This window comes from Pseudophryne corroboree, chromosome 4 (genome assembly GCF_028390025.1).
Source record: "Pseudophryne corroboree isolate aPseCor3 chromosome 4, aPseCor3.hap2, whole genome shotgun sequence".
Classification (NCBI taxonomy): Eukaryota; Metazoa; Chordata; class Amphibia; order Anura; family Myobatrachidae; genus Pseudophryne; species Pseudophryne corroboree.
In genome coordinates, this window is record NC_086447.1 from 289,634,642 (window position 1) to 289,643,096 (window position 8,455).

Below are 8,455 nucleotides of genomic sequence, written 5' to 3' on the forward strand. Positions count from 1 at the left end.
ACCACCATTGTTGTTATTTATTTACAGTATATATTAGATTTTATAACAATAGACAACTATAATACAACTTGTTTGCAGCATTTAGGTTTGTAACGCATATATTGAGAAAGATTCTAATAGTACAAGCTCTCACTTAGCAAAGACTGCAGATCTCAGTCACAAGCTTAGATGTTTTCATTCAACCTTTAGGTTTTGTGAAATGCTGTCACGTTCCTTTTTTATATATCATTGTACAGGGATAAATGTCTGTCTGTGCTACATATAAATGAATGCTATAAAGCTACAGTATGGCTATAAACCACTCGTGTTCTTCAGTGTTTATTTGACAATTTTGAAAGTTGTTTATTTTGTAACAAGATGTAAGTGACGTTCAGTCCATTTCAAAAGACAGCAAAGTACAGATACAATTCTGACTGATTGTTCAAACTGGAGGCAGATTAACATATACTGTATTACAATGGGGAAATAAAATACCTACAAGTTTAAGCATTGTTATTCCACTGTATCTCCCCTACTCCTGCTAGCAACCACTGGTAAACTCTTTATAGGGATGCAGGACCTAGGGCCTAATTCAGTAAGGATTGCAAATTCTGCTAATTAGCAGAATGTGCAATCCTTTTCCTAGAATGCTGGTGGCCGCCTCCCCCCTTGATGAAGCAGACATTGCGATTACCTCGCAATTTCTGCTTCATCGTAGAAATTAGTGAAGCCTCCTGCCCGGCAGGAGGACCGCCGTCATCATGCCCCTGACACGCCCCTGTTTGTCCGCCTCTGTCCCCCATTCGCGCCGCCCCCGCAACGCTCTGTCTCCGCCTTGGAAATGGAGCGTTGCCTCCCTGCCGGCTTTTTGACGGTGGGATTCCGGGATCACTATTTTGACCGCCGGGATTCCGACCACTGGGGACAGAAGGCGCTGGCTCTCTGTAACAGAGCTGAGAGCTGGGATCTCGGGGTAGGAAGAGATGACTGGAAGAGAGGGAAGGGGTGGCCACCACACTGCCTGGATGTTCAGTGTCACTGATTGTAGTGCAGAGAGTTCACAGCAGTGTAGTGTGGTGTGTTGTAAGGGAAGAGGGGAGGTTTGGAGGCTTGTCAGAAGAACCTTCCTGGCTGTCAGGTATCTGCATTCAGTGATATGAAACATGCAGGCAGTGTGGTTGCCACTCCTTACCTTTCCCCAGTCCTTTCCTTCTACCCATGGAGGTCAGTCAAATAGAAGCTCAGCCCCTCCAGGCTAGAGACAGGAGCTGCTCTGCTGCTGCCCTCTTGGTGAGAATTAATGTGTGTATACTGTGTGTATATAGTAATAATAATTTTATTTATATAGTACTCTTTCTCCAACAGGACTCAAGGCACTTTACAGACATCAAAAACAATGCACTTAATACAGAAGATTAAGTAACACAGCAATAGATAAGCCACACAGACATAAAAGAAAACCTTGAGCCCACAGAAAGCATAATGCATGATTGGTGTAGGCATTTTGCGTGATAACTTCCAAGGGTTGTGTATTCCACCCTTACAAGGTACCAGGTGTGGCAGCCATCTTTGGCGCACTGTGTAGGATTACCCAGGGTATAATAGTCTACCACTAGAAGAGATAACACAAAATGGGGAGATTGCAGAATCCTAAAATTCAGAGTATGGTTCCAACAAAATCATCAGGTCCATGTATTTTTCATCCCATCCACAAGTGCACCAGATGAGGCAGCCATGTTGGGCGCACTACAAAAGTTACACTGTGGAAGATGAGCCATACAAGGGCCAAATGCATGTATGGAAAAACTGACACGTGTAGTAGTATGCTATGCCCTGCATGGAAAGATCCAAATGAAGCACACCCTGCCCATGGAGGAACCACCCGAGGCAGCCATCTGGGGCGCACTGCGTAGGTTGCTGCTGGCAGGGTGTGCAATCAGTGAAGGTAAACATTACAGGAATAGCACACAGTGGGGTGGATGTACGCTGTAAGAAGAAAAAGAAGAGAAGAAACACATTTGCAGGAACCAAAAGATGGAGGAAAACTGTAACAACATTATTTTGAGAAAATTATAAATGTCCTGGTCTCATGGGAGCAGTGCGGTTGGGTGTGAGAATGTGGGGAGCATACTAATGTTCAATGGAAATTACCCTGCTGGGCCTGGTCCTGATGCTCACCCCCCTCAGTTCCCTGCTCAGCTTGATGGGTAGGCCCATGGGCAGTCATGATGTTCTCGGACGGAGGAGTAGTAGGCATTGGTACTGGTGTTCTCATGGCAGAGGTGAGGAGAGGCCACATAATGATCCTGAGTTGCAGTGTTTGTGGAACTAGTTTAATTAGAGATTCTAGCGTAGTCCAAAGTCCAAATCCATTTCAATCTCTGGTTCTAACTTCATCCTTGAAATACATTCTTATCAAATGCATACTTCACAAATGCTTGCAGACCAAGTCTTGACTGCAGGCCTTGAGGATATTGCTCTTAAATGCTACAACTATGGGGGTCATTCCGAGTTGTTCGCTCGTTATTTTTTTCTCGCAACGGAGCGATTAGTCGCTAATGCGCATGCGCAATGTCCGCAGTGTGACTGCGCCAAGTAAATTTGCTATGCAGTTAGGTATTTTACTCACGGCATTACGAGGTTTTTTCTTCGTTCTGGTGATCGTAATGTGATTGACAGGAAGTGGGTGTTTCTGGGCGGAAACTGGCCGTTTTATGGGTGTGTGCGAAAAGACGCTACCGTTTCTGGGAAAAACGCGGGAGTGGCTGGAGAAACGGAGGAGTGTCTGGGCGAACGCTGGGTGTGTTTGTGACGTCAAACCAGGAACGAAACTGACTGAACTGATCGCAGATGCCGAGTAAGTCTGGAGCTACTCAGAAACTGCTAAGAAGTGTCTATTCGCAATTCTGCTAATCTTTCGTTCGCAATTTTGATAAGCTAAGATTCACTCCCAGTAGGCGGCGGCTTAGCGTGTGCAAAGCTGCTAAAAGCAGCTTGTGAGCGAACACCTCGGAATGACCCCCTATATCAGCTGGCAAAGAGGGAGGTGCAATCAGAAGTTCAGCTAATTAACAGAGGGGATTTTGCATTGAAGACAGATCACAGACAGTTGCAGACAAACTAGAGAGATGATAAACTCAGATACAAGCATGCGGGTGTTTTTTTTTTTTTTTTACCTGTGAAGAAAGGAGAGATGGGTTTAAGTTCTGGTTCTAACTTCATCCTTAATATACTTCCTTAACAAAAAAACAAAAAAAATGTGTGTGTATGTGTATATGTCTGTGTATACTGTGTGTTTATGTGTATATGTCTCTGTCTGTGTGTGTGTGTGTGTGTGTGTGTGTGTGTGTGTGTGTGTGTGTGTGTGTGTGTGTATGTGTGTGTAAATGTCTGTGTGCATATGTGTGTCTTTATGTATATACATGTATATGTCTGTGTATATGTGTGTGCTTATGTATGTCTGTGTGTATGTGTGTGAGTATATATCTTTGTATACAGTATGTGTGAGTATATGTGTGTGTTTATGTATGGCTGTGTGTATATGTCTGTGTATGTGTGTGTTTATGTATGTCTGTGTGTTTGTGTATATCTGTGTGTATATGTGTATGTCTGTGTGTATATTTGTGTGTATTTATATGTGCATATATCTGTTTATATGTGTGTGTTTATGTATATCTGTGTGTGTATCTGTGTTTATGTGTGTGTTTATGTATGTCTGTGTGTGTGTGTGTGTGTATGTATGTGTATATTTGTGTGTGTATATGTGTATATATCTGTGTATATGTGTGTGTTTATGTATGTATGTGCCTAAATGTGTGTGAATCTTTATATGTATATATGTATGCATGTATGTGTGGTGGTGGTGGTGGTGGTGGTGGGTGGGGGCGCCGCAACATGACCCTGCTCTGGGTATCATGTCTCTACGCTACGCCTCTGTTCACAACAGCAGATAATCACACAAAGTACATATTCCAAATGGCTCCTAACATAACTTCACACTCCCATCTATCACCTGGGCACTAACTGCCATCAGTAACAAAGTCTCTGTGCACTTAACACATGCAAAGAGGCAGATTACAGGAGCTGTTAGCCTAGCTTCTGGCTGAAAAATGATTGAGGCAAAATCCACAGACGCTGCTGATGTGTTAAATCTTAATGTTTTATTGTATGATTGTGGTTTTATTCAAATAAAGTGAGTGCGTGATTAGTAAAGACTGTAATTACTGTTTCAGTGAGAGATCAATATACATACAGTATACTGTATACCTAATAAGGTCCAAAGTGTTTATTGCTTCCAAATAGGGCAGTCACAGAACATTCTCAATGGGTAATACTGTGCATAGGCAATCAATACTTTCAGACATAAAACCATATACAATAGTTCCTAATGGGGATGTGATAATACTAAATAACTAAGCAGTGCTAATGTAATGTTACTGTATTCCTGTAGAATCTCTTGTAAGGGGTACTTTCTTTATTGCAAGTAGTCTTAGTGAAAAAATGCCACATACCCAGCAATCTACATTTGCAAATGGACGTACATTATGCTATGAGCACTTATACGTTCTGGGCTGATTTTAGGTATAAGTATATGTTATGCACCCTTAACTTTTGTACTTGTGCAGAGCAAAGGAGTTGAGCATATGCAGGTAAACACTGTATGCCAGTGGTTCCCAAACTTTTTGGAATCACAGCGTCCTAGAGAATCAGACTTTTTATCAAGGCACCCCTGGGCCAAAAGTTTAGAAAGAAATATTAAATTAAGTAAATTGTGTTTATATGTCATTCTTAGGTTCCATTGTGTGGTGAGGGACAGGATTTGCTTATGTTTGTCCACATACTTTTGTGATTGACAGCCACCAGCACTGGTTTTGCCTATTACATTGACCATAAATTATTAGAATTGCTCCTGGACCAATAATCCAAAGCACCCCTGCAAGTGTCCTGAGGCACCCTAGGGTGCCTAGGCGCACAGTTTGAAAACCACTGCTGTATGCTATATTTGCATGCATCTTTTTGGAGCATACGTTTTCATGCATGTGTCCAGAACAGCTTCAGCTCCCAAAGGTACCCAATGCAGAACTTATAGCTTTACACTCAGAAGCAGGGTCATCCAGATAGGGCACAGGCCTGGGTATTCCAAATCCATGGAGACATGGTCACACCCTCTCAAAGAGAAAAAAAGTAAATAGTTTTCCTAGTATCTCGAAGGCAGCTGACTGGGGCTGAGCTCGGGTCCATCCATAAGAGTGCACATGTGATCAGAGGTTTCCTCAATCTCATAATTGTTTTAGATGTAAATGAGACTAAACCAAGCAATATTTTAGTAACATTTTATATAATGTAAGAGGTGTATAGTTGCTGGAGGTTGGACTATTGAGGTCACTTTGGCACAGTGCGCCCTGCCAGATCTTTCTGCCACCCGGCAAACCTGGGCACGTCTCCTGGCAATGGAAAGTAGGTGTGCATCTTGATGTGTGCTACATTTAGAGGCAGTGATACAGAACCAAGGCATTTACACTGCATTTGCAGTACGTTTAGTAAATGAAGTTCACTGACTGCGGGAAAAGCCCTACAGGATGGTCTACGGCTAACCACAAGATTTACTCTGTAGTGACTCGTTATGGTGCTCAAAAATAAAGGCTTTACATCTTCAGTAATGTCAAGAAATGGCATTCTGTCTTATACAGGTTTGCTTATGTAAGTATCATAAGCTCTTAAGACTTTAATAATTATATTTATTCAACTAGAAAGTCATTAATTGAAGTCATTAAAATATACCTTTAATTTGTATATAATTTAGAAATGGAGATAAATTAGGCCGCCAGTGCTATAATTATAAGCGTTTAATGCATTTTGATGATAAAGTAATAGAATGATATTTAACTGCTGGGTATTTTCCAGTTTCGGGAGACAGCGTGGTGCAAATCTCATTATCTGATCTAATTCTACAACATTGCAGAAACAGTCATTTGGGTTCTGCTGAAGTGGGATCATCTTTGCTGCGCCAAGACACCTAGGACGGATATTCAAAGGAATTTAATCCAGTGCTCATTGCATCTGACAATGTATCAAATCCCTATTTCTTTTTCTCTCACTGCAAATACAAAAGTTTCTGGTTTACCAAACTTTGTGATTGCCATTGTAAATCTTTTGAAATAAAAATTACCATTAACTGACTGTTCGTGAAATGACAAAAAAAAAAAAGTTTGGAGTACTCAAGACAGTAATTTATCATTGCCCTGCAGCTGGCTATGAAGGTCAGACAGATGAACAGATTTATGGGTTACTAATATATAATTTGAAATTCAGTCAGGTTCCCGAATATATTTATATGCATACATCTTTTGAATCAAGAACACTGCCATTTCACTTTGCCGTAGGAAGCAAACACAAGTATTTTCAATTAGGGACATCAGGACTTTCAATTATAGGCTATATTAAGCATTTACATATAATTTTAGATTAATGCTTGATGTTGATTTTTTTTCTTGATCACTAAAATGACATCAGAATATATGATGCTTATTAGTAAGTAAACTGTATTTAAAAAAACAAGCAACCTAAATGAAAAATCAGGAAACCAGATTAATTTTGGCAACTTGGAGGATAGCAGAAAGAAGCCTCAGTGAATATCCCACTGAGTTTGATGCATTTAAAGCACTTATGAGATACATTTTTAATGACAGCGGCAAAGTACAACTCTACATAATAAGGAACATGTGCAAGATGCACCAGAGGATCTACAGAAATTATTTTGTATATTAATGATTTTTCTGGCAACTTTAAGGCTATTTTGGCTTCCAAGTTGCAGGATCTAATAGCAATTTGATGGCTGAGAAGCCAAGCTACTGGTTTTGTGTGTTCCAGTGAGTTTGCGGCAGGTTAAATAAATAACTCTTTCATATGAAGCACCGTGTTATGCTATGTGCTTTTTAATTAATATTTTAATTGTATCTGTGATAAGATACAATATGGTCAGTTACTAATTTGAAGACATACCTATTAAAAGTTATATTTTGTGGTAGTATTATGTACTACTATCAGTAACCACCCAAGTGTGCCCCCACCCACTGTGTAATGCTCCTATTATTCTGTTTGCTATTATACTGTGTCACCCATTTCCAGCTGCTGTCCCCCCAGTCTTCCTTCTCCGACACCCCAGGGGTTTACGTCTGCACCCTATTCTAATATTCTCCTACCATCCCATTCCCTCTTATCCCGTGTTCTGACTTTGAGGTCTGCTCACAAATTACCAACCTCTTAAACCTCTACTTCAATACCCTCCCCTTCTCTCTCAAACATTCATCCTAACTTTATCCAGACTGTCACTTTAACTACTGTCCTATATCTCTATTCCCCTTTGTCTACAAGAGCGTTGAATGGCTTGGCTATTTCAGCCACTACATTTTTCTCTTCTTCCACTTTCTTCTAGATCTACTTCAATCCGATTTTCACTCCATCTTCTTATTGTCAATTAATAGGGTCCTTTCTCACGAATCACCCTCAGTGATCTGTCTGCTATCTTTGATACTACTGTATTTACCACCAAGTCCTCCAAGAAATCCTCCACCCTTTTGAGCTCTATGACTTTGTACTCTCATGGTTGATCACTTACTCCTACCTAGCATTTCTTTCACAAGCCTCTCCCAACAAATTATAATAATTATTGAATTATAATTTAATTATACTTAGGTATGTTGCCGATATCATATACCTCTCCTGCTTCACAGTTACAGTCTACTCCCTCTGCCAACAGCTTCACTGGGTCCCCATCCACCACATAATAGGTTAACCTTCTCTTCCTAAAATCTTTTCAGTTGCTCCACCCCCTCTTACATCTCCAATCTTATTTCTGTCCATGCTACATCCCATCCTTTCTGCTTGTGCAGACTGTGACCTCACCTCCTCCAAAATTTCTACTGACACACAACTTCAAACAAGCCCTTCATAAAAGTTGATGCCCAACCCACAACTCAGTCCCTCTTATCTTCCACATGCTTTAATTACCAGCTCAACTTCTGGGTTACACCCCTACCTCAGATTGTAGGCACTCATGGACAAGACCAACTTCTCCTATTCTTTCATCCTACCACTATCCCTGCCATCAGCTCTGCTCCCATTCTCCCACCAGTGAATCCTATCTGTCAACACACTTGTTGGGTACAGGTTCATTGAGTGCTGATTGACTTGCTATTACTCTTAAGTCATTCTACACTAATCTTTACTTTCTCAATACTCCACTCTGCCTTTTGTTGTATTCTTGTGTTTAATTGGTATCCTATGTTATCCCATGTACTGATTAATAATTGTGTTTAATCTCTGTATGAAGCGTGGACACTTTGTGGCACCAAATAAATGACATTTATTATTATTATTATTATTAATAATAATAATAATAATAATAATAATACCAAAATGTACTCACACAATACACCTCTTAACTTACGAATTTTGCCCCCAAAAAATGCTCAGA